The following is a 27039-nucleotide window of genomic DNA, read 5'->3' on the forward strand; positions in this document are numbered from 1 at the left end:
CTCATCAGGGGTAACCTAGTCATTTAACATTTTATGTTTCTTTTATTGCATGAAATGTTAAATTGGTTATTAGAATTGAATTGGGATCAAGTTTAATCTAGTGGAAATTAGGTTGCATGCTCTATCTTAGTTGGAAATTAAGATATGATTTTTGAAACCATAGAAATGGTATTTATTTTGAGCCTTATTTTATGTAAAGGAAGAAATAATTCTAAATAAAAAATTTTGGGACCAAAATTAAAGAAAAATCATAATTAAGGGTCGTAAGGGGTTTCGAATTTTTTAAGGGTTCTAAGTGCAATTTTCGAAAGTTTTAGGACTTAATTGAGATTTCCGAAAGTTAAGGGACTAAATTGCAAATATCCGAAAGTTAAGGGGCTTTAATGAAATTACCGAATTATTAAGGACTAATTAGATGAATTTCGAAAAATAAGGATCAAAAGTGTAAAATTTCGAAAATATAAGGGCCAAATTGCTAAAATTCAAAAATTTGGGGACTAAAATGCAAATTTCGGAAAAAAATTGAAGGGTTTAATGCAATTGTTCAAGAAATACTTAAGTTCAACGCGTAATCTTCACATAACTTTGGGAGAATAATGATTGAAATTCTTTAAGTTTCAACACGAAAAGATTTAAAATACGTTTTAGCCGCAGGGAGGATTATCTTTCAAGGTGTAGCGACTTATGCACTGCTAGATTCGGGAGTTGTACATCTCTTTATATCAGAAACCTTCATCAAACAACTTAATATTATTCCTGAGGATATGAGTTTTGGTTTCAAAGTTTCTATTATCCCAATACGAATACGAATACGAGTCACAATCACGACCTGAATTCAACAAACACGAAAATGAATATGAGTATGAATATGTTCATATGAAAATATTTATGGAAATGTTTTATGTTTAAATTTTATGCATTACTATGAAAATGTTATTTAAGTATAAATATTTTTCACTGTTGTGTGTGATCTGTATACGTATTATGTTGTTATCAAGATTATGGTGTGTTGAGTCTTTTGATTCAATAGGTGTGGTGGATGCAGGTGATATTGATAATTATGTTGTGGGAGGTCTTGATGGTTGACTTTGCTGGACTTCGGTGCACATAACCCGAATACCAACGCTTCTATATTTTTTCCGCACTTATGATTTACGTTTATGACTTATTTTTAAGACTTTTGTTAAATGATTTTAAGACTATTTATTTATGCTTTTTCTGAGGTTTTTGAGAGGTTGTTAGTTGATAGCGACTTTGCTATTTTAGGAATTTCAAACTGTAACGCCCCGAAAATTTAAGGTCCATGCGAACCACATGCGCAATTTATTAAATTTTCTTGTATTTTAATTAAATGTTTTAATTGCATGGATTAATTATGTTGTGCATATTGACATGTTTAAATTATATTTTCTACATGATTGCATTAAAAATGTATTTTTAAAGGTTATTCGAGTTGCGATCGAGGAACGGAGACCGAGGGCTGAAAATAGAAAATGTTTTTAATTATTTTTAATTATTTAAATTTAAGGTGATGCTTTTTATTATTTTTGAAAATAAGGGATTTTGAAGTGATTTTATACGCCGGACGTAATTTTTATCCGTATTGGATTTTCAACAAAAATACAAACATTTTGGCAACCCAGCTAATAAATTCACAACTTTATTAAACAAAATTATTTTTAATATTTAAATTAAATTATAATTAAGCACTAATGGGCTTAATTAACCTACTTAATAGGCCTAAGCTTAATTAATAACTTAATTAACTATAAAATATGTTAAACCCTTCTCATTAACACCTCAAACCCACGCCCACTTTCCCGACTCCAATCAAATTCTCCCCCACCACCACCAGCACACACCTCACGTATTTTAAGAAGAAAAGACATGGAAATTGAAGGAAAAATCAGGAAGCTTTCACCCCTCGTCTTCTCGTCGACGTTCTTCGCATCGCAAGCCGTTTTTCGAGCGTAATATACGCAAAGACACGCCTTAATCTCCTTTTTCTCATCTTTCACACCATATTATGTGTTTGATACATGATTGCATGAAAAACATGATGCAACTTTTATATTTTCGTTTTTATTGCTATATATGTATAAAACTAGTGTTTTCATCTTTTAAAACTCCTCATAATGATGCACAAAGGGGCTGTCATGGTAGGGGTATTTGAAGGGATGTTTTTCCACATGTTTAAGGGTCCCTAGGTGTATGTTTAAAGGCTGAAAAAAATAGAGAAGGAATAAAAACGAAAATAGACTCCTTAAGGGAAAGGACTCTTCGATTAGGAGTCTTTGAGGGTCACGGCTGCTAGCTGCGGTTAGGGAGGGTCCACTAGACTTAATTGGGCAGCATATGAGGGATGAGTACAGGCTGGACATGGTGGTTAAGGGCTGGAGGCGAAGCTAGCCTAGGTTCGAATCATATTAGGACTAGGACTCCTGTGCAAAAAAATTCAGTAGCTTCCTAGGCATGTTCAAGGGACTTAATGGGCTGGAATTTTGTTGTATATGGTTTAGTTAGGTGTTATTAAGCTTGGTCCAAGTTTGGTAAGTTTTGGTTAAGTTTCAAGTCCATACGAGTCAAAACCAGGGTGTACGTCAAAGTGTAAACACGAATCGATGAATTTAACGAAAAGCCTAGTTTTAAGCTTCATAAAATTATGGAAAATTAGGTTTAGGCTTAAATAATTATTAAAAGTCTAAGTTTTTAATTTGGGAATTTTATATTAAGGTTTAGCTCAATTCAGGATTAAAAGCATTAATACGTCATATTTAAAGATTAATTTAAAAGTCATCGATTTAAGCCAAATAAAAGTATGAGAAAATTAATGTAGGCTTAAATAATTATTTGGAACATGTTAGAGTCAATGTATTTAAGAAAATGACAAAAACGTAAAATTATACGTCCAGAGGTAAAACGGTCTTTTTATGCATAAAAATTAGTAAAAGTCATGGCAGTGTCCTGAATGCTGTTTTATAAGCTAACATGATTATTTTCAATGATTATGAATGTTTATGAATTTTTATATGTTAATATGTCAATTTTAAAGGTTAATGGAATTTTTATGTTTATGGATTTTTAGGTTAAAATGTTTATTTTAAACATTTATGATTTAAATGTTTCTTTTAAACGTTTATGATGTTAAAAAGTTTATTTTTAAACGTTTATGGTGTTAAAATGTTTATTTTTAAATGTTTATGGCTTTTTATGATTTTTATATGTTAAAACATTTATTTTAAATATTTATGGATTTATATGATTTAACATTGAAATTTAAAAAATATGTTGCATGTTTGGTTTAAAAGAAAAACGATATTATATGCATGTTTTTATTAAGTGATGGAAATACGAAATATTGAAGGACGTGAAGGGATTGTGACTACTACATGTTGGAGATAACGTGAGGGTTATGGTTCCAGTGGGAGCCCGACGATCGTGTTTACTTGGATACGGATACGAATACGAATACGAATATGTTAATACGTTGGCCAATGCCCAGTTGACCGGTGAGAGTGTCGCTGGTGTCCCCGCCGCCCAGTACTATGGTCTTCTCTAGATGGATCCATCACCCAATACGTTTAAGAATACGAGTCACAATCACGATCTGAGTTCAACAAACATGAATATGTATACGAATAAGAATATGAATATGAATGAAACGTCCTGCCCTTTTTATTGCTTTAATAGTACTAGGAAATTTTTTTTTTATAAACACTCGATTTTCGGCCATGTACTCAAACCTCATGAAAATATTAAAATACTCTACCCTTTTAAAAATAAAATACTAACCACCTAGAATTTTAAAAATCAAGTGCAATAGTCATAAAATGAAATCGTCGCATGTTTATCAAACCTAAAAAGCAATAATTTGAAAAGAATAGCACATACTAAACCTCTCAAAAATCTCTCAAAAACACAAATAACTAGTCTTAAAATCTTTAATTATAAATCATGATTCATAAGTTATAAGTGCAGAAATAAGTAGAAGCGCTGGTCCTCGGGTTGTGTGCACCTTCAGTCCAGTCAGTTCATCAGTCAAGACCTCCCTCAAACTCACCTGCATCCATCACACCTAGTGAGTCTAAAGACTCAACACACCATAATCTTTATAACAAATAATACATATAAAACCACATGCAACAGTGAAAATAATTTTAGGTAAAAATAACATTTCATGACATGCATAAATAAATCTTAATCTTTTTCATTTTTTCCTTATCATGACATAAAAACATTTTAACATGATCATAAACATTTTCTTTTTCCTTTTCCTTTTCCTTTGTTGAATTCAGATCGTTAATTGTGACTTTCCTGACATGACATGACATGACATGATCGATGGATCCATCTACATATAACCAAAGTACTGGGCGGCGGGGACATCAGCGACGCTCTCACCGGTCAACTGAGCCTTGGCCTAACATGATCGAATAGAAATACGATCGTCGGAGCTCCCTCTGGGGCCTTCTCCCATAAATGGGCTCCCTCTGGGGCTTTCTCCCCTCACGATATTTCCATTCTTCCTAAAACCTCATAACCTCATATTCGCAATAATGGAAACACGATCGTCGGGCTCCCACTGGGACCATCACCCTCACGACATCGCCATTATTAACGAATTAGTCGCAATCACTTCACTTCCTTCAACATTTTTCATTCACATCACTTTATCAAAATCATGAATAACATAACATTTTTCATTTTTGAAACCAAGCATGCAACATATATTTTAAATGTCTTCCTTAAATCATAAAAATCCCATAGACATTTGAAAATCCTAATTTAATCATGAACATTTCATAAACATTTAAAAATAATCATAATATCATAAAAATAGCATTTAGGGCACTGCCATGACCTCTACTAATTTTTAGGTGTCAAAAGACCGTTTTACCCCTGGACTTGACATTTTTCGATTTTGACTTTTTTCTTGATTTCATGACTCTAACCTGTCCCAAATAATTATTTAAGCTTACAAGAATTTTTCCATAATTTTATTTAGCTTAAATATTAGACTTTTTTATTTATCTTTAATTAACTATTTTGACGGTGTTTTAATCCCGAAAAAACCAAAACTTTAATATAAAATTCCTAAATTCAAAACTTAGGTTTTTAATAATTATTTAAGCTTAAATATAATTTTTAATAATTTTATAAAGCTTAAAACTAGACGTTTCAATTAACTCGTTAATTAGCGTTACGTGCGGCGATTAAATCCCGATTAAATCCAAAACTCGTTATTTTAACCCCAAATTTTAAACATAGCATTTTTAATATTTATTCTACTCTTCCAAGTCATGAGCCACACCCGTGGACCCATGGATTCAATTTTAGTCTAATTAAATTCGAAATTGACACCTTATCGAACACACCAAGCCATCTCCTAATTTACTCGAGCCACGCCCGACCCACCTTGAGCCAAAACCGAGCCAACCCACCTAGGGACCATACTGACCAAGCCCAGCCCAAAAAAAAAGCCTCTAAGTCTCTCAAAACCTCCTGGACAATAGACCCAATTCTGCATGTGTTGTGCGTGAGTGCTTTCTAGCTTATCTAGGACTCCTAGTTGCAATAGGACTCGCCAAGCCATCTAACCACTGACCCCTCATGACCCTAACATCCCTAAGACAGTCCCAGAACCGAGCCAACCCCAGCCCAAGTCCCTGAACCCAGCAGCAAGTCGCTGTACCTATACACCTGCGCGACCCTTATGAGCGCAAGAGTCCTACTTTGCTTAGGACTCCTTGCAGCAGCCACCATCGAGCCCTAGCCTCCCTAACCCACCTTGGACCACCCTGAGCCCTCGTTTGGACCACCTTAGCCATCGCCTGAACCACCCCAGCCAAGCCCCCAACCTTTAGAAAATTGCACCACTACCTGCGCCTCTCATGATGCTCTCGGGTGGGAGTCCTAGCTTGCTAGGACTCCTCCCCAGCCCCTGGTCTCGAGTCATAGCTTGGCTAGGACTCTCTCCTTGACTCAACCACGTCCCTAGCTAGCCCTTGTCCCAAGCCGAACCCAAGACAAGCCCTCAAGACCAATATCGAACTCCCCCAACCACCATGACACAGCTTGGTCCCATCTTTTATTCCTTATCATGTGCGGTGTTTTGTGTGTGTCTAAACCCTTTAAAACGTGTAAAATCATGCCCCTTTTTAATCCTATACATGGCAGCCCCTTCATGCACACTTGTATCATGATTTTGGATCAAAACAACATGCTTTAAAATTCATGTTTGCATAAAAACGAAAACACATCCAAGTGCAACTTATTTTTCATGCAATCCAATGTTAAATAAATACTATGGTGTGACTGATGAGAAAAAGGGCGAATATGGTGTGCCTTTGCGTATTTAACGCACGATTATTCGTTGACGATTGAAGAAAGACGACGAGAAAACGACGGCTTGAATATCCTAGCAATTTTTGAAACTTTCTTCCTTGAAATCCTTGTGATTGTGTCATGTATTTGGAGGAAGGAAAGTTTTGTTAATTATTGGGGAGGTGGGCGTGCATATGGTAGGGTATGGAGTGAGTTTTTAGTTTAAATAATACTTAAAATCCTAATTAAACTCTAATTGTTAGCTTAGGCCCATTAACCATATTAATTAGGTCCATTTAGCCCATTAGTTTTATTTAAAAATATTAAAATAAAATTGTTTAAATAAGTTTGTGAATTTATTAGCCGGGTTACCAAATCGTTCGTATTTTTGTTGAAAATCCAACACTGATAAAAATTATGTCTCGACGTATAAAATCACATAAAAACCCCTTATTTTCAAAAAATATGAAAAAGCATCACCCATATTTTAAATAATTAAAAACAATTATTTAATAAAAACATTTTCTATTTTTCAGCCCTCGGTCTCCGTTCCTCGATCGCAACTCGAATAACCTTTAAAAATACATTTTAATGCAACCATGTAGAAAAATATATTTTAAACATGTAAATATGCACAACATAATTAATTTATGCAATTAAAACATTTAATTAAAATATAGGAGAATTTAATAATTATATGCATGTGGTTCGCGTGGACCTTTAAATTTTCGGGGCGTTACAATGAATATGAATATGGATACGAATATTTTTATGTTGATATGGATATGAATATGAATATTTTTATGTTGATATGAAAATGTTTATGAAGAAAAGTTTATGAAAGTGTTATTGTTTTAAAGGTTACGCATCTTCATGAAAACGATATTTTAAGTAAAAGTATTTTCACTGTTGCTTGTGATTTTATACGTATTACTTGTTATCAAGATTATGACGTGTTGAGTCTTTAGACTCACTAGGTGTGATTGATGCAGGTGCTATTGATTATGAATATGTTAATGGAGGTCTTGATGGTTGATTTTACTGGACTGAAGGTCCACAAAACTCGAAGACCCACGCTATTTTTCCGCACTAGTTATGATTTATGATTTTAAAATTATGTTAAAGATATTTTATGACTTTTATCATAATTATGAGTGGTTTTTGAGAGATTATAGTATGGGCTGTCTTTCTCAAATATATAGTTGGTTGTTTTATTTTAAAATGATGTCGAAAATATTTTTCCGGAACTGATCATACACGTCATGCTGTGGCCTAGGTGCTTGCTGTAACTGCTGCTAGAAGAAACGAGCCATCCGGAGGCTAGAGCCGAAGGAATTTTCTGGTACCACCGATCCCTTTGCTGCTGAGGCTTGGATTCGTGCACTCGAGGAACACTTTCGTTATCTGAATATGGATATGCTGACCATGTGAGGTGTTCCACTTACCTGTTTATGGATTATGCTTCTTTGTTGTGGGAAGGAGCCGAGCATGGTGTTAATCTTGCTACACTTACTTGGGCTCGATTCATGGAGATATTCTACGAGAAATTTTTACTGCTGATGTTAGAGGGCGATTGAAGAGGAAATTTATGACTCTCCTTCAAGCAGAAGCATATTTTGCTGAATTTGTGAAGAAAATTTTATAGGGGTTGTCACTTTGTACCCCTTATTGCGAGGGATGCTGCAGAGAAGTTTAGACACTTCATGGATGGTCTACGACCCACCATACGAAATAATGTTATGATGATGCGTCCTTTGGATTATGCCACTACTACTACTTATGCATTTCAGTCTGAGCAATCCTTGTAGGACATCGATTTCGAGATGCAACGGAATAGACAACAACACCAAGATAATAATCAGCCGAATAAGAAGCCATATATGGGTCTTCCAAGACCTCAAGGGCCTCAAAAGCCCCAAGGTCAACTCAAGAAGTAAGGACAACAAAAGTCCGCCACCACATGCAGCACCAAAACCTATAGAGGGACTACCATGCAAGAAGTGCAATCGACTACATTATCGTAAGTGCGTGTGGGGTACTACTAAGTGCTTCATATGCAAGGAAGAAGGACACAAGGCTGCTGATTTTTCGAAGAAGAATGCACCTACTATTGGACGAGCATATGTTATGAATGCAAAGGAAGCGGAAGAGGAGCCAGACATTACTCTCATCACGGGTAACCTAGTCATTTAAGATTTTATGTTTCTTTTATTGCATGAAATGTTAAATTGGTTAATAGAATTGAATTGGGATCAAGTTTAACCTAGTGGAAATTAGGTTTCTTGCTCTACCTTAGTTGGAAATTAAGATATGATTTTAGAAACCATATAAATGGTATTTATTTTGAGCTTTATTTTATGTAAAAGAAGAAATAATTCTAAATAACAAGTTTTTGGGCCAAAATTAAAGAAAAATCATAATGAAGGGTTGTAAGGGGTTTCGAATTTTTGAAGGGTTCTAAGTGCAATTTTAGAAAGTTTTACGACTTAATTGAGATTCCAAAAAGTTAAGGGACTAAATTGTAAATATCCAAAAGTTAAGGGGCTTTAATGAAATTACAGAATTTTTAAGGACTAATTAGACAATTTTCGAAAATTAAGGATCAAATAATGAAAAATTTCAAAAATATAAGGGAAAAATTGCAAAAATTAGAAAATTTGGGGACTAAAATGCAAATTTCGGAAAAAAATTGAATGACTAAATGCAATTTTTCAAGAAATACTTAGGTTCAACGCATAATCTTCACAGAACTTTGGGAGAATAATGATAGAAATTCTTTAAATTTCAACGCGAAAAGATTTAAAAGACGTTTTAGCCGCAGGGAGGATTATCATTCAAGGTGTAGCGACATATGCACTGCTAGATTCGGGAGCTACACATTCCTTCATATCTGAAACCTTCATCAAACAACTTAATATTATTCCTGAGGACATGAGTTTGGGTTTCAAAGTTTCTATTACTTCTGGCGATCAAATTCTCACATAAAAAATTTGCAAGAATATGGAGCTTCGTTTATTCAAAGATGTGGTTCGGGCAGATCTTATTGTGCTTCCTATGCCTGAATTTGATATCATACTCGGGATGGATTGGTTATCAGCGAATGGAGCTTCTATTTATTTTCGTCAGCGATCACTGTCTATTCGACTGTCTTGTGGTAAATCTTTTGTCTTTGAGGCGGCGAGAAACAAGCAAATGCCGCACATTATCTCTTGTTTGTGTGCGAGGAAGCTTATTAGACGTGGATGCCAAACTTTTCTAGCATGTGTCACTACCGCACATGCTCCTATCAGTCAGAAATTGGAAGATGTGGATATTGTCAGAGATTTTCTTAGCGTATTTCCCAAAGACGTTTCTGGCATTCCACCCGATCGTGAGGTGGAATTTTCTATTGAGTTAATGCTGGGCACGGTTCCTATTTCTAAAGCACCTTACCATCTAGCACCCGCTGAAATGAATGAATTAAAAGATCAGATCCAAGAATTGCTAGACAAGGGTTTTATTCACCCTAGTTACTCTCCATGGGGCGCACCGGTATTATTTGTAAAGAAGAAAGATGGTAGTATGCGTATCTGCATTGATTATTGAGAGCTTAATAGGGTAGATATCAAGAATAATATCCTCTACCAAGAATTGAAGATTTATTTGATCAGTTGCAAGGAACATCGATATTTTCTAAGATTGATATTCGTTCCGGATACCATCAGTTAAAAGTGAAAGAGTCAGATGTTCACAAGACAGCGTTCAGAACTAGATATGGACACTACGAGTTTATGGTCATGCTATTCGGTCTGACTAATGCGCCAGTGATCTTCATGGATCTCATGAATCGCGTATTTCAGCCGTATCCGGATCAGTTTATTATAGTCTTAATTGATGATATATTGATCTATACAAAGAATAAAGAGGACCACATTCGTCATCTGAGGACAGCACTGCAAGTACTGCAAAACAGAAAGCTTTATGCAAAATTAAGCAAGTGTGAGTTTTGGCTTGATAGAGTGGCATTCTTAGGCCACATCAATTCTAGTGATGACGTTGAAGTTGATCCAAGTAAAGTTGAGGTAGTGAGAGAGTGGCCAGTACCCAAGAGTGTTACCGAGATGCGCAGTTTCTTGGGACTAGCTGGCTATTATCGCAAGTTTATTCAGGGGGTTCTCATCTATAGCGATACCCATGACAGCCTTGAAAAAGAAGAATGAAAAGTTTGTATGAGGACCCGAGTGTCAAGACAGTTTTCATAAGTTAAAGCAAGTCTTGATTTCAGCGTCGGTGTTATCTATGACATCAGGGCAAGGGCAGTATGTTTTATATACCGACGCTTCTAAACTAGTTTTGGACTCAGTTCTGCTGCAAAATAACCGAGTTATAGCTTATAAGTCGAGACAATTGAAAATTCACGAGAAAGCCTACCTTACTCATGATCTTGAGCTTGCAGCGGTAGTTTTTGCATTGAAGATTTGGAGACATTACTTATATGGGGAGAAGTGCAAAATATTCACCGATCATAAAAGTTTGAAGTACTTCTTCACCCAAAAGGAATTAAATATGAGACTGCGTATATGGCTTGAGTTAGTGAAGTACTATGATTGTGACATTAGCTACCATCCAGAAAAAGCTAATGTGGTGGCAGACGCATTGAGTTGTAAAGCAGCAGTTATTACTCAATTATCTCTTCAAAGACCGTTGCAGTCCAAGATACAATAGTTTGAGCTTACAGTTTATGTTAGTGGCGAGGCCCATAACCTTGCCACATTATCAGTACAGTCGACTTTGAGAGATAGAATTCGTGATGGACAGTCTACTGATGAGCAATTGCAGAAATGGAGAGCTAGAGATGAAGCCAAGGGCCGAAACTTATATTCTGAGGTGGATGATATAGTTCGTTATCGAGATCGTTTATGAGTTCTTAGTGATGATTCTTTGAGAGATCTCATTATGAAGGAAGCTCATGACACACTGTATTCCATTCATTAGAGAAGCACGAAAATGTACAAAGATTTGCAGTTTTTATATTGGTGACAAGACATGAAGAGAGATATTCTGAGATTTGTATCCGAGTGTTTGACTTGTCAGCAAGTTAAAGTAGAGCATTAGAGGCCAGCTGGAAAGCTTAAACCACTTCCTATTCCCGAGTTGAATTGAAAATATATTACTATGGACTTTGTTGTGGGATTGCCGAAAACTATTAAGGGATTCAATGCTATATGGATGATAGTGTAACGTCATACGAAATATACACATTTTCTACCTATCAAGACGACCTTCATCATGATTCAGTATGCAGAGTTATATATTCGAGAGATAGTTCGTCTGCATGGGAGTCCTGTATCTATTGTTTCTGATAGAGATCTGAGATTTATGTCATCTTTTTGGAAAAATTCTGCATGTAGCGATGGGGGCCAAGTTATTATTCAGTACCACATTCCATCTTCAAACCGATGGTCAGTCCGAAAGAGTTATTCAAATTTTAGAAGATCTACTGCGAGCTTGTGTGATCGATTTTCAAGGCAGTTGGGAACCAAAATTACCTCTAGTGGAGTTCACCTACAATAATAGCTATCAATCATCAGTTGGGATGGATCCTTTTGAGGCACTTTACGGAAGGAAATGTAGATCTCCTATTCATTGGGATGAGGTTGGTGAAAGAACAGAGATTGGTCCAGATGTGATTGAAGAGACTGCCGAGCTTGTAGTCAAAATTCGTTATAGAATGAATACTGCACAAAGCCGAAAAAATAATTATGCTGACAAAAGACGAAGAGACTTAGAGTTTGCAGTGGGAGATCGCGTATTTGTGAAAATAGCACCTATGAAAGGTGTTATGATATTTGGCAAGAAAGGCAAGCTTAGTCCAAGATTTATAGGTCCATTTGAGATTTTGGAGAGGATTGAGACACTAGCTTATAGAGTGGCATTGCCACCGAAGCTTTCTGGAGTTCACAATGTATTTCATATTTCGATGCTGTGAAATTACATGTTGAATCCATCACATGTGCTAAACTATGAACCTCTAAAATTGACTCCAAATATGACATATGAAGAAAGACCTGTCCAAATCTTAGCAAGGCGGGAAAGAAGACTGCGTAACAAAGCCATTCCAATGATCAAGGTCAAGTGGCTGAATCACTCAGAACAGAAAGATACTTGGAAAACCGAGAATGACTTGAAGAGTCGCTATCCAGAGCTATTCGGTAAGTTCGAATTTCGAGGACGAAATTTTATTTAAGGAGGGAGGCATTGTAAGGTCCAAAATTAAGACAACGTAATCCAACTGCATGCAAATCTAGGAAATATGAAAAATGGCTAATTAAATAATTTTAATGGCTAAATTGATTATGTGACATGTTTATATGATGTTTTAGTAGTTTTTCTACTTACATGCATTAAAATTGTAATTTTTAAGGATTATTCGAGTTGCGGTCGAGGAACGGAGACTGAGGGCTGAAAAATATAAATGTTTTTATTAAAGAATTGTTATTAATTATTTAAATTACGAGTTATGCTTTTTCTTATTTTTGAAAATAAGGGGTTTTGAGGTGATTTTATACGTCGGAACGTAAATTTCATCGGTGTTAGTTTTTTTAACAAAAATACAAATGTTTTGGCAACCCGACTGATAAATTCACAAACTCATTTAAACTAATTATTTTTAATATTTTAATTAAGTACTAATGGGCCTAATTTACTTTCTTAGTGGGCCTAAGCCTTATTAGTGACTTAAGTAAGTATTTAACGTACAAAACCCCACCCCAAACCCTCATAACTAACGCCCCACTCCCTAATTACATAAAAACTTTCCTCTCAAGTTACACGGCACACACACACACCATAATTTGAAAGAAAAAGTCGTAGCCTTCAAGGGTTTTCTAGCCAAAGATCTTCGTGTCGTCGTTCTTCAATCGTCAACGAATAATCGTGCGTTTAAAACGCGAATGCACGCCACACATCTCTTTTTCTCGTCTATCACATCGTATTATTGTTTTAAAATACGTTTGTATGAAAAGCATGATGTTCTTATGGAAATTTTCGTAATATTGCATATACATGTAGTAATCTTATGATTTTATGTTCCAAATTCATGTTCTTATGCGTTTAAGAGGGCGGCAATGACTAGGACATGATCAAGCATTGTTTTGCACGATGTTAGGGTCCTAGAACACCCACCAAAACATCACACAATAGGTAGCAAATAAGTTGGAACCAAACTTCTGTCAAGGTGAACTAGGTGATCGGTTTTGGGGTAAGGCTTGGCATGGCATGGCACGGCGGGGACCAGGGCTAGCCAAGGTCATGTACGAGTCAGGGAGAGAGTCCTAGCCATGCTAAGACTTGAGTCAAGGGCTGGGGAAGGAGTCCTTGCTTGCTAGGACTCCCACCCGAGAAGGGACGTTCTACGCGCCTTTGGTGCAGCAGCGCACATGGACTCAGGGGCTCGGCCAGGGGGGCTCGAGCTGGGCTAGGTCAAGGGGTTAGGGTCCTATGAGGGTGCTTGAAGGGCTGGTTTAAGGTTTGGCTCGTTGGCTAGGTCCTAGGCGTGTCAACAAGAGTCCTTGTCGAGTGGGAGTCTCGGCCGAGAGATTGCAGCTGGAGTTGTGGCTCACGGGTGGGGCTAGGGTCAAGTTCATGGGGTCATGTCGGTCCATTAGGGTCCATAGAAGGTCTAGGAAGGGGCTGGCTCAGGGTGGCTTGGTTGCGGCTCGATGGAATCACAGGTCGGCACAAGGGTTAACAAGCATGGTTCGAACTTAGGGTTTTCGTTTAGAAAATAAATCGAAACACGGCTCACGGGGGTCGACTCATGGTTCACGAGGGCTAAAATAATATAAAAAATCTATGTTTTGAATTTAGGAATTTTATATTATTGTTAGAAATTATTCGGGACTAAAACGCCTTAAAAACGAATAATTAAAGATTAATTAAAAAGTCTAATATTTAAGCTAAATAAAATAATGAAAAAATTAATTTAAGCTTAAATAATTATTTGAGACGTGTTAGACTCAATGAAAGTAAGGAAAAAGTTAAATTCGAAGAATTTTACGTCTAAGGGTAAAACGGTATTTTTACACTTAAAATTATTATATTTTAAATTATGATATTTAAATGTTTATGGATTTTTATAATTTAACGTAGACATTTAAAAGATATGTTGAATGCTTGGTTTAAAAGAAAAACGATATTATATGCATATATTTATTAAGTGATAGAAATACAAAATGTTGAAAGACCTGAAGGGATTGTGACTAATACGATGATATGTTGGAGATATCGTGAAGGTTATGGTCCCAGTGGGAGCCCGACTGAAACGACTGCTTATTCGTTTTCTTAAAAAAAATAGAATTTTTTTTTACCTTTACATTTTCGGCCTATACATATACATACATATACATAAATTAATTTTGCGCCATTTTAAAATAAAACCTCTAACTAGTACTTGAAAATCCAAAGGAAATAGTCAAACAAGAAATCGTATCATTTTACCAAACCTAAAAGCAATAAATGTTGAAAAGTGTCGCCCATATTAAACCTCTCAAAATCTCTCAAAACATAAGTAAAATGTCGTAGAAATCTTTAACTTAAAATCATAAACTTTAAATGCGGAAATAGAAGCGCTGGTCCTCGGGTTATGTGGACCGACAGTCCAGCAAGTCACTCGTCAAGACCTCCAATATCATAGTTATTTATATCACCTGCATCATACACACCTAGTGAGTCTAAAGACTCAACAAGTCGTATCTTTGATAACAAGTAATACGTAATACAATCAACATATAACATTGAAAAATACTTGTACTTAAAATATCATTTTCTTAATAATGCATAACTTTAAACTTAAACATTTTTCCAAAAACTTAAACATATCACATAAACATATTCATATCATATCCATATTCGTGTCCATGTTTATATTCGTATCCATATTCATATTCATGTTCATGTTCGTGTTTGTTGAATTCAGATCGTGATTGTGACTCGTATTCTTAATCTTAATGGGCGATGGATCCATCTAAAGAAAACCACAGTACCGGGCGGCGGGGGACACAGCAACACTCTCACCTGTCAACTGGGCCCTGACCTACGTATTAACATATTCATATTCGTATTCGTATTCGTATCCGTATCCAAGGAAACACGATCGTTGGGCTCCCACTGGGACCATACCCCTCACAATATTTCCAACATGTAGTAGTCACAATCTCTTCACATCCTTCAACATGTTATCAGCACTTAATAAAAACATGTATATCATAACATTTTATTTTGAAACCAAGCATGCAACATATCTTTTAAATGTCCAATTTAATCCTTAATAATCCATGAACATTTAAAAATCATATTTCAGCATATAAAAATTCAAAAACATGCTACATAATCATATTATCATATAAAACAGCAAATAGGACAGTGCCATGACGTTTACTAATTTTCCGGTGTAAAAAGACCGTTTTACCCCTGGACGTGACATTTTACGTTTTTGACGTTTTCTTGATTTTCTTGACTCTAACATGTCCCAAATAATTATTTAAGCCCAAATTAAAATTCTCATAATTTTATTTAGCTTAAAAACGAGGCTTTTTAATTAATTCGTAATTGAACGTTTTTGAAGTCGTTTTAATTCCGAAAAACCCAAACTTTAATATAAAATTCCTAAATTCTAAATTTAGTATTTTTATATTATTTTAGTCCCCATGAACCACGACTCGACCCCCATGAGCCGTTTTTCAATTTTCTCAAGTTTTTAAAAACCCTAATGACCCAACATCTTTGACCCCGAGCCATCTCTTGATTTTATCGAGTCGCCCCCGAGCCATGTTGATCCAAACCCTGACCAACACACTATAATACCCTACTGGACCCAAGGATCCCACGGAAACTGCCCCCAATCATAAAAACGAGCTCCTACTCTTCTACCCTAAGCTGGCCGAGAGGTACCTTATTGGACAAGGACTCTTCATACTATCTTAGGACTTAGCCAACCAGCCTAGCTCCTGAACCAGACTCTCGTGTACTTACCTAGGACCCCACGGCATCACCCTAGCCCTGCCTCAAGCCCCCAGGCCGAGCTACATAAACCCTGCAAGCCCGCGCCACCCCCTGCGCATGTTTGCTTACTCTCGGGTAGGAGTCCTTGCTGTCAAGGACTCCTCCCAGCACCTTAGTTTGAGTCCTAGCATGGCTAGGACTCTTCCCTAGACTCCCTTCTGACCTTGGCCACCCCTGGAACAAACCTAACCAAGCCCAGCCCTTGCACTCCCAAGACCGTGAGCCAACAAGACACAACAGGCCAAGGGTAGTTCCAGCTTTCGTGTTTCATGTTTTCCCATGTTTTTGTGTGCTTCTAGGACTCTATATTCATGTAATTTATGCGCACAAATAACACAATTTGGATCAAAATTCCTACTTGAACTTTCATGATACATGCAAAAAACGAAAATTTCATAAAGTGTTGCTTGTTTTGCAACTTTTCATGCATAAGAAAAATACTATGATGTGATTTTGAAGGAAAGAATAGGCGTGCCTTTGCGTAATTAACGCACGATTTTACGTTGACGGTTGCGAAGAATGGAGCAAGAACGTGGCTTGAAATCTCCTTGAAGCTTTCCCAATTTTTCTTCAAATTCATGTGAGTTGTGTGCCGTGTGATGGTGAGGAGATTTGGTGTGCAAAACTTTCAGAAAGTGAGGCGGGGGTTGAAGGGTTTTGGGGTGGGGTTTATTATATATTATATAGTAATTAATTCACTAATTAAGGCTTAGGCCTATTATGAATAATCTAGACCCATTAAATGCTTAATTAGAATTAAATTAGAATATTAAAATATTTTTGGTAAAAATAGTTTGCGAATTAAATAACCGGGTTGCCAAAAAGTTCGTATTTTTGTTGAAAAACCACCCCGATAAAATTTACGTCCCGGCGTATAAAGTTACCTCAAAACCCCTTATTTTCAAAAATATGAAAAACCATCAACTATATTTTAAATAATTAAAAATAATTATTTAATAAAAACATTTTACGTTTTTCAGCCCCCGGTCTCCGTTCCTCGATCGCAACGTGAATATTCCTTTAAAAATACAGTTTTATGAAAAATGACAATTAAATCATATTTAATATAAAATCATGCATGTCACACAAATAATTTAGCAACTAAATCAATTTATTACTTATTTTCGTATTTTCTAGATTTGCATGCAGTTGAATTACGTCGTATTAATTTTGAACCTTACACCTACGATCATGTTTACTTGGATACGGATACGAATACCCTAGAAACTGACTAGAAAACCTAAGATATTAATTATCTCTTAATTAATACATCATTCAAAATAAGGATTCGAGTTATTACATCCTCCCCTCTTTATAAATATTTCGTCCTCGAAATCAGAACTGAAGTACAATACAACTGAATAAAAATGCAACTCATGATTACAAAGATACAACTCAAAAAAAATGTGGATACTCTGAGCGCATACGACTCTCTAACTCCAAAGTCGCCTCTGCAGTACCTCGGCGTTGCCATTGCACTAGAACAAGTGGAATGGTCTTGTTTCTAAGCTTTTTCTCTTTCCTACCCAGGATTAAAAGCGGCTGCTCAACATAAGTCAAGTCTTCTTCAGGTTGAACATCTTTAGGACCAAGAACGTGCGATTCATCTGCAACATACCGTCGTAGCAACAATACATGAAAGACATTATGAATGTTGGACAGATACGGCGGCAAAGCCAATAGATATGCCAAATTTCCAACACATTCCAAGATCTCAAAAGGTCCGATGAATCTTGGGGCTAATTTTCCCTTGAGTCCAAATCTCATCACCATGCGGAATAGTGAAACTTTAAGGAAAACTTTTTCCCCTGACTGAAACTGTAGAGGTCTACACTTGGTATTCGCTTAACTCGATTGACGATCTTGTGCAGCTTTAATTCTCTTCTTAATCAATTCCACTCGGTCAATCGCTTGTTGCACTAATTCAGGTCCTTGTACTTGTCGTTCTCCTTCTTCCTCCCAAAACAATAGAGTACGACAACCTCTACCATATAATGTTTCGAATGGAGCCTATACCAATGCTGATGTGGTAGCTATTGTTATATGCAAACTCCACAAGCGGAAGATGATCATGCCATGCTGGTCCAAAATCCAAAGCACAAGCACGCAACATGTCCTCGAGTGTCTGAATAGTCCTCTCAGACTGACCATCGGTCTCTGGATGATAGGCAGTACTTAGACTCAATGTCGTCCCCAACGCTTTTTGAAAACTTCCCCAGAACCTTGAGGTAAAGCGTAGATCTCTGTCACTAACTATACTTGTTGGAACACCATGATATTTAAGAATATCTTGGATGTATAGTCTTGCCATGCGATCGAAAATATATTCCCGACTATACGGAATGAAATGTGTTGACTTAGTCAGTCGGTCCACAACAATCCAAATGACATCACAATTCTTAGATAACAACGGCAAGTGGGTGACAAAATCCATCGTCACATAATCCCACTTCCACTCAGGGATAGGAAGATTCTGAAGTAATCCACCTTGTCGAAGATGTTCAACTTTCACTTGCTGACAAACCAAACACTTGGCTACAAATTGGTAATCACTTTTCTTCATACCTTTTCCACCAAAACCTGGTCTTCAAATCCTTATACATTTTCATGCTTCCAAGGTGGATACTCAACTCTCCTATGGGCTTGAGATAAAATCTCGCCTCTTAATTCAGAATCTTCTAGAACTACGATTCTTCCTGATAGACACAAGGTTCCATCTGTTTGGAACGCAAAGCCAGATGTGTTGTCTCTGTTAGCTAAACTTGCTAACTTTTTCACTTTAGGGTCAGAAAATTAAGCTTCTCTGATTTTGGCATACAACGTCGGTTCAGATAAAATGCTCGTTACTCGAATATGTTCCATTCCTTTCTTATGACGGAAGTGAAATCCCAGAGAACAACAATCTTTGATTACACTTGATATGAAACTTGTCTGAAGTGCAGATAATCTCACCTTGCGACTAAGAGCATCTGCTGTAAGATTCGCTGATCCTAGATGATACTTGATTTCGCAATCATAATCCTTTAAAAAACACATCCATATTCATCAAATATTCAACTCTGCTTGATTTAAGATATACTTCAAACTCTTGTGATCTGTAAAATCTCAAATCTCTCTCCGCAGAGATAATGTCGAACACAATCGCTGCCAATTCCAGATCATGAACTGGATATTTCTCTTCATGCTTCTTTAACTTTCTGGATGCATATGCAATCACATGACCATTCTGAGATAAAACACACCCAAGTCCTTGAAGTGATGCATTAGTGTACACAATGTACCCTCCTGATCCAGATGGCAGAGCTAAAACTGGTGCAGTTGTCAAACGTTGACGCAGTTCATTGAAACTATTTTCACAATCATGTGTCCATTCGAACTGCACATTCTTACACGTCAGTTGTGTCAATGGTTTGGCAATCTGAGAAAATCCTGAGATGAATCTCCGGTAATAATCTGCCAAACCTAGAAAATTTCTTATCTCTTGAGCTGATTCCGATCGTGCCCAACTCAACACTGCTTCGATCTTGCTAGAATCCACTAATATCCCATCTTTGGATAAAACATGACTCAAGAAGACAACTCTGTCAAGCCAAAACTAGCACTTGTTCAACTTAACATATAGTTGGTGATTCCTTAAGGTTAGCAACACAGTCCTTAAATTTTGTGCATGCTCTTTATGGCTACGAGAGTAGACCAGTATATCATCAATAAAGACAACGACAAACTTTTCAAGATTCTCTTGGAATACCCGGTTTATCAAATCCATAAATACTGTTGGAACATTCGTCAAACTAAACGGCATCATTAGAAACTCGTAATGCCCATACCTCGTTCGAAATGCAGTCTTAGGGATATCACGTTGATGATACCCAGATTGTAAATCGATCTTCGAGTACACTGAAGTTCCTTGTAGTTGATCAAACAAATAATCAATCCATGGTAACAGATATTTATTCTTGACTGTTACTTGGTTCAACTCTCGATAATCTATGCGAAGCCGCATAGACCCATCCTTCTTTTTAATGAACAACACTGGTGATTTGTCAAGAAGATCTTGTAACTGTTGTTTCAACTCTTTCATCTCCGTTGGTGCCAATCTATAAGGCAATCTGGAGATAGTTTCGGTTCCCTGCACCAACTCTAATTCTGCTTCAACTTTCCTCTCCGGAGGAAATCCAGGAATTTCATCGGGAAAAACATCAAGAAATTCATCGACCACTGTAATGTTCTTCACGTCGATTACACCCTTTGATACGTCAACAGCATAAATGAGGTATCCTTTTCATCCTTTCGCTAAAGCCCGTTGTGCCTTTACAACAGACACTACTTACATTGGAGTTCGAGCTCCCTCATCGAAGAAGAACCAATTCTCGTCTTCTTCTGGACGAAACTGAACGAGACGTTGATAACAATCTACCGTCACTCTATACTTAGTCAATAGGTCGATTCCCATCATACAATCGAAATCTTCCATAGCCAATATCATAAAATTAGCAGACAAGTATTTTCTCTCAAACTCTAACAAACAGTCTACTACAACTCGCTTGGCTAAAACCTCTTGTCCCTTCGGTGTAGACACCGACATCAAAACATCTAATAACACGTAGGATAGTTTATGCTTCTTAACAAACATTGATGCTATGAATGAATGCGATGCCCCAGTGTCAATTAATACATATGCACGAATACCACATAAAAGTAAATTACCTACAATGACTATCTCATTTTGCTCTTCAGCTTGTTCTTGGTTGAGGGCAAACACTTGCCCCTGAACTCGTCGGCGTTGCTGAGATCCTTGTGATATTCCACCATGACGAGAACCTTGAGCAGGAAAACCTTTCTGTTGTACAGTAGCCTCAGACTGTTTTCCACTGTAAGACCCTGTCACAAAACCTCCGCCTACACTCACATTCTCCAAATTATGGCAATCCCTCTTCATGTGACCAAAACTACCACAGTTAAAACAAGCACCTGTCATTCTTCGACAATTCTCCGTCTGGTGATTGCCTCCGCAGTGGCCACATTACAGCTTTTTCCTACCAAAGCTGTGCACCCCTCCAGAATCGGAAGAAGAAGAAGATACAGACTTCTTGAAAGACTGACCCCTCGGTCCAAACGAACTAGAACTTTTTTCCTAGCTTGCATAGCCTTCCTCATAGCAATACTGATCTCTGCTTGACGACAAAGATTCACTAATCCTTCGTACGCAGTATGATGGTCACAGATAGAAACCCGAAAAAAATCTCATGGTTCAAACAATTCAAAAAGTGAGAATATTTTGCTACAGAATTCTCACTGATGTGAGGAACGTACGACAACAGATCCGTAAAACGCTTTTGATAATCCTCAATGCTCGAATCTCCTTGCTTAATGGTCAATAGTTCCATCTCTTTCGCCTGACGAAGAGCTGACGGAAAGTGATGATTAATGAAAGCCTGGCGGAAATGTTCCCAACGAATCCGCCCATGCTGCTGAACTAGAATGGTAGATACATGTTTTCACCATTTCAAAGATTTTCCTTGGATCATGAAATTGGCTACCTCCATCTTCTCATCCTCGTCATAGTGCAGCACTCGAAAACTGTAGTGCCCAAATTTTGTACACGTATAACCCATGCATTTATTTAAATTGTTAATGCACTTGTTTAAATTGTTAATGCATTTATTTTAATGAGTTTTAGCCATGCATGATTTGTTTAAATGCATTATTTTAAATTATTCATGTTTATGGTGATGCACGTTAAAATATCTTGCGAGTGTCATGTTTCAGGCGATCATTCGAAGCGGGATTGAGGAAAAGACCGGTGACGATTTTTGTAATTTAAAATGTGGTATTTTATTTTAAGTTAGGATTGGGGCAGAGTTAAATGTTTTTTGTAGTTTTAGCATTTTGAAAGCCTAAATTATTTATTTAGTAAATTTATGAGTTTAAAACTTTTAAGAAATTATCACTTGTGCAAGTGATTTTAAATTGAGGGATTTTATTAATTAGGGGAGAATTAACACTTTAAATTAGCTTGTTAATTATTGAATTAAGCAATAATTTCCCCTAAATTAATTACTAACACACGCACACAAACACACACATTCTACACACTAGAAAGCATGAAACACACACAACACAACACACACTACACAATTCATTCTCAGATTTTAATTGAAAGAAAACTAGGGTTCTTGGCAAGAAAAGCAGCCGCCTCTTCCATTCGATTTTCCAGCAAGTTCTCGTGTGTTTTATTGCAAAATTTTAGCGCCACAATCGTCCCGGATTGAGCCTCGCACCGTCTCCGCTTCGGTATCGTCGTATCGGTATTTTTAAATATCAAAAGGCACGTATAATATCTCTTTTGCTGCGTCTATCATGTCATATTATGCGTTGCGTTATTTTATGCGTAAAATTCATGTATGATGTTCATAGTTTGAGTGGATAATTGATTGCATCGATTTTGAAGGAAAATTTTTAGATCTAAATCACGTTTTTACTGTTCTTCTTAAAACTGCGAATTGTCGGTCAAGGTTTTGGGAAAAATTTCAATGCAAAAAACGTAGAACTTTTTGATACCTTCGATTTGATATAAAATTCGTTTTGGACAAAAATTGAGTGAGTTATGGCGTTTTTCGTGGGACTGCTCAAACTGCGACTCTTACGTAAATTGTGTTCTTGAAGTTAATTGTTGCAGGCTTCGTTGGGGATCGACGGGTGATCGTTGCTGCGTAAAGGCACATTGGTAATGATGTTTGGAGTACTTTTGAGGTTTCGTTTCAGGTCTTTAGGCCCTTTAATTCGTTAGAAGTCGTAGGAAGCGATGGGGTGTCAAGCTTTCATGTTTCGGGTGGTGTGTGTCGTAGGTTGGACGTCGTTATTTTTTTGGGCGTTCGTACGAGTTTAGTTCAATGATTTGGTGTCTTAAGATGGTCTCAAGGTGTTAAATTTCGTTCCATGAGTTGTTCGATTGGGAGAATAGACATTGTGTAAGTTTTCCTCGCAGGTTCAGAAAAATCGAGGCCACACGGACCCCCGCACGGACCAGGGCACGGGGTCCGTGTACTTGAGTTTTGGGAAAAATAATGGTATGCTTTGAGGTTTGATGTCTTGGTTTAGTGCAATGTGTAACAATGTCGAGTTACGAGAATTTTAGAACGTCCTAAGGCAATGTATGAACTCGTGGGTAAGCTTGATTGTTACTTTTGAGTTACACCCGTTAAGTTTATGAATTCACGTTAGTATGTTGCAGCAACGACACCGATCGAAGTCCAACGAATCCCTCAACGCCAAGTAAGTTGTATGACGTGCAAGAAAATATTTTAAGTTTTTGAGGTATGCTAAATGTCTTGTGACCAAATTATGTTTAGGATTGGAAAGCGTTAAATTATGAACGGCGACCAATCCGCCCGTTAAATTATGAACGGGTTTAGATCGAGATTGGAAAGAGTTAAATTATAAACGTGGACCAATCATCCCGTTAAATTATGAACGGGGATCTCATGTATGTGGCAGTGGATACTTCCCTGTCATCCCAGTACTGTGGTTAGTCTGATCAGGCGGTTATGTTATGGGTCACTTGCTTTGAAACATATCTCTACGCAAAATGATGAAGTTATGTATGTTCAAGTATGCAGCATGTTTATGCAAAGTTTAAGTTATGGCACGTCTAATTATGTACGTACGTATGTTCAAGTTCATTTTGCAAGTTCAAGTTTTAAGTACGTATGTCCTATTTTAAATTTGCATGTGGTTTTATTATGTATTACTTTCTATTCCAGTTTATACGTGTTGAGTCTTTAGACTCACTAGACTTGATCGATTCAGGTGAGGATGTCTATGAGGCGACAGGAGGTGGCGACCAAGGAGCAGGCTTGTACTGAGCGGAAGGCTAAACCCGAGGACCGCCCACATCATTTTTAAAATTTTTATGCAAGTTTAAATTTTCTCTGATTTTATGTTTTGATGCGAGATGTGTTGAACAAGCTTCTCTTTTAACAACATTTTTATTGGTGATGGATGATTCCAAAGATATTTTTATGAACGATGAGTTGACGACCGTATTGATGTTTAGATTTAAGAAAATTTTTAATTCTTCCGCAAATTTTAAGTACAAAATGTACGGTGCGTCACAAAAACACTGCTCCATGATATCGATCCAAGCCTCAGCAACATCAGCATTCTCATCTCCGGTCAAAGGTGGAGGTCCAATCTTCATGAAATCCACAATTTTGACACGGTTCCTACGTCTCCTTTCATCATGATCTCGGTGACGCCTTCCGCCGTGATATCTACGAGGATGTTCTCGGCCAGCCTCATCGTAGCCATAACGGCCATGTCCCACACTTCCGTGACTGCTTCCATCTCCTGTTATCTGAAAAGAAACCAAAATCAACCTCTAAATACTCAAAACAGAATTTCTAATGTCCCAAAAATCTTTACATGCTCTGATACCACCAAATGTAGCGCCCTTACCCGAGCCACTACTAAACAGACTATTAAACATGCAACATTAAACTTAATAACAACAATTAAATAGCGGGAACCAAATAACTTAGTCATCTTAAAACCCAAACGAAAACATAACAAATAACAGAAGTCTTAAACATAATTCTGAACAAGAAAACGATAAACCATATAAAACCTCCGCTGGATCACCACCGAAAACCCAACTGCTCTAGCAACTGCCCTGGTCGTCCGAACCGTCCAACCAAAAACCTGTCTCATGGAATGGGGTGCCCAAGATGAAAAAAGGACGAGAGTGACAATCGCCCAATACGAGAATGTACAAGTATAAAAATTGATAAGATGCATGCGAAAATGTAATATGCACGGATATCAAGGATCAAGTCAAGAAATTCATGCTCAGTCTAGAGGCACCTGAGTGTGTAGTCTCTGATCTGCCCTAGGCATGTTTTGGCTCCCACACTCATCATCAAGACGTGGACCAACAATGTCCAGGTCATTAGAGCCTGCGGGTCTCGTCAGACACTGTAGTTCTCGATGCCCCATCGTCCACAATACAGAATAGGGCTGAGCCGCCCCAACAAACGAGGTATATATCAAAAGATATCAGGCTCAACATGATATGTCATGCATAATATGACAAAACTGTAAAACATGTATCATGCAACATAAAAATATGCAGCATATAAGTGTGTATACTACGCTTGGATATCTCAGTCAGTACATCACGTACCTCACTAAAACAACTTGACAGAAAGCTCTGAACCTAGACAATACCAACATAATGAAATCACTATCAAACCAGATCCTGAATTACCAAACATGCTACAAAGTTCTTCGTAAAAGCTTTAAGATTATACTTACGTCTGTCGTCAGCCCGTTGAATATTTCTCGATATCAGTACACCGACTCCTCCTCGAGTCGACACTAGCTCCGAAACTTCCCGATACCAAAATACCCTAGAAATTGGCTAGAAAACCTAAGATATAAGGCTATAACTCTCTCTCTGAATGATGCGGTGTAGGAAACAAAAGAATTCAGCTTCTATTTATAGGTTTCATCCGAACAATTTCCGAAATTCGAATCAATCTTATCTGCCACGTGTCAGAATCTCATTTGTCTAATACTTAATTAACAACTCTTTTATTATCTCTTAATTAATACTTCATTCAAAATAAGGATTCAGGTTATTACATAAACAATGTTAGATATCAATAAAAAAGGAAACTTATCAGAGACCTAAGGTAAACTTATGATTTAAAATAACATGTTCCTAGAAATAGTACCGGATTCCTCTAAACTTTCATGAGATCTTAGATAAATTCAAAAGACAGTATAAAATTATGGCAATATATTGTATAATGTACGACAAAATGTGGAAAAAAAATCCTTGAAAACCAGGGAAAAATTCTTGAAATATTAAAAGATATTCGAACAAGACTTCAAAACCTAGAACGACAACCAAATTCTAGTAGAAAGACTTCAAAAGGAAGATTACCACTATCATTTGGTACTGAACCCCTATTACATCAAAGAAGGAAGACCAAATTGATGCCAAAACCATTAACTGAAGAAGAAAAAATGATCAATCTAATCAAAATAGTCTCAGAAAAGAAATTAATCAGATGACAACTTTAGAGAAAATTTTTCTAGAGGATCTCCAAGACCTTATAGAATCTTTTGCAAATCTCAAGATTGTAGATCTAAATATGAACACAACTGGGGGCAAACAACCCACCATAACCTGGTCATCTTCATAGGAACCACAAAGGGAAATTGTGGCATCTCAGAATATAAATATGAGAGAATCCCAACCAGACTTTTACACTGGAGGAGAATCGCACTCAGCGGAAGCAAGGTCGAGGAAGAATTAAATTCCTTTGCACCGAACACCCTGTGAGAAATCTGTTTTAGAACATATACATCTTTATGGGGTTATGCTTAAACTAGATGTATTAGATTTCAAAAACAGAGAAGATCTCATAGATGATTGGACATACTCTATGATAATCACAGCAGGCACACTCGATCTCAATAGAGAAAAATTCATTAAACTTCTGTAAATGAGTCTTATGGGATCAGTTAAAATTGCTTGGGACATAACTTCGGTAGAAACCAAATAATCAATCCTAGCCAGAGAATCTCTTAGCGAGATAGCTGGAAGAATGACTACCCTTTTTAAAGCACAATTTATAAGGTAAATTATTTTAACAGTCAAGATACAAA

The 27039-nt window shown here is 36.9% G+C and overlaps 1 long non-coding RNA gene across 1 annotated transcript; it reads right to left on the reverse strand.

Annotated features, from left to right (window-relative positions):
- Nucleotides 1–19514: 19514 nt before the first annotated feature.
- LOC140965222 (uncharacterized) lies at nucleotides 19515–25800 on the reverse strand. Its single transcript, XR_012172992.1, has 3 exons — nucleotides 25674–25800; nucleotides 24481–24721; nucleotides 19515–19871 (listed from the first exon to the last, which is right to left on the reverse strand). It is a non-coding gene; the product is annotated as an uncharacterized lncRNA (long non-coding RNA).
- Nucleotides 25801–27039: the final 1239 nt, after the last annotated feature.

This window comes from Primulina huaijiensis, chromosome 18, assembly GCF_012295235.1.
Source record: "Primulina huaijiensis isolate GDHJ02 chromosome 18, ASM1229523v2, whole genome shotgun sequence".
NCBI classification, from domain to species: domain Eukaryota; kingdom Viridiplantae; phylum Streptophyta; class Magnoliopsida; order Lamiales; family Gesneriaceae; genus Primulina; species Primulina huaijiensis.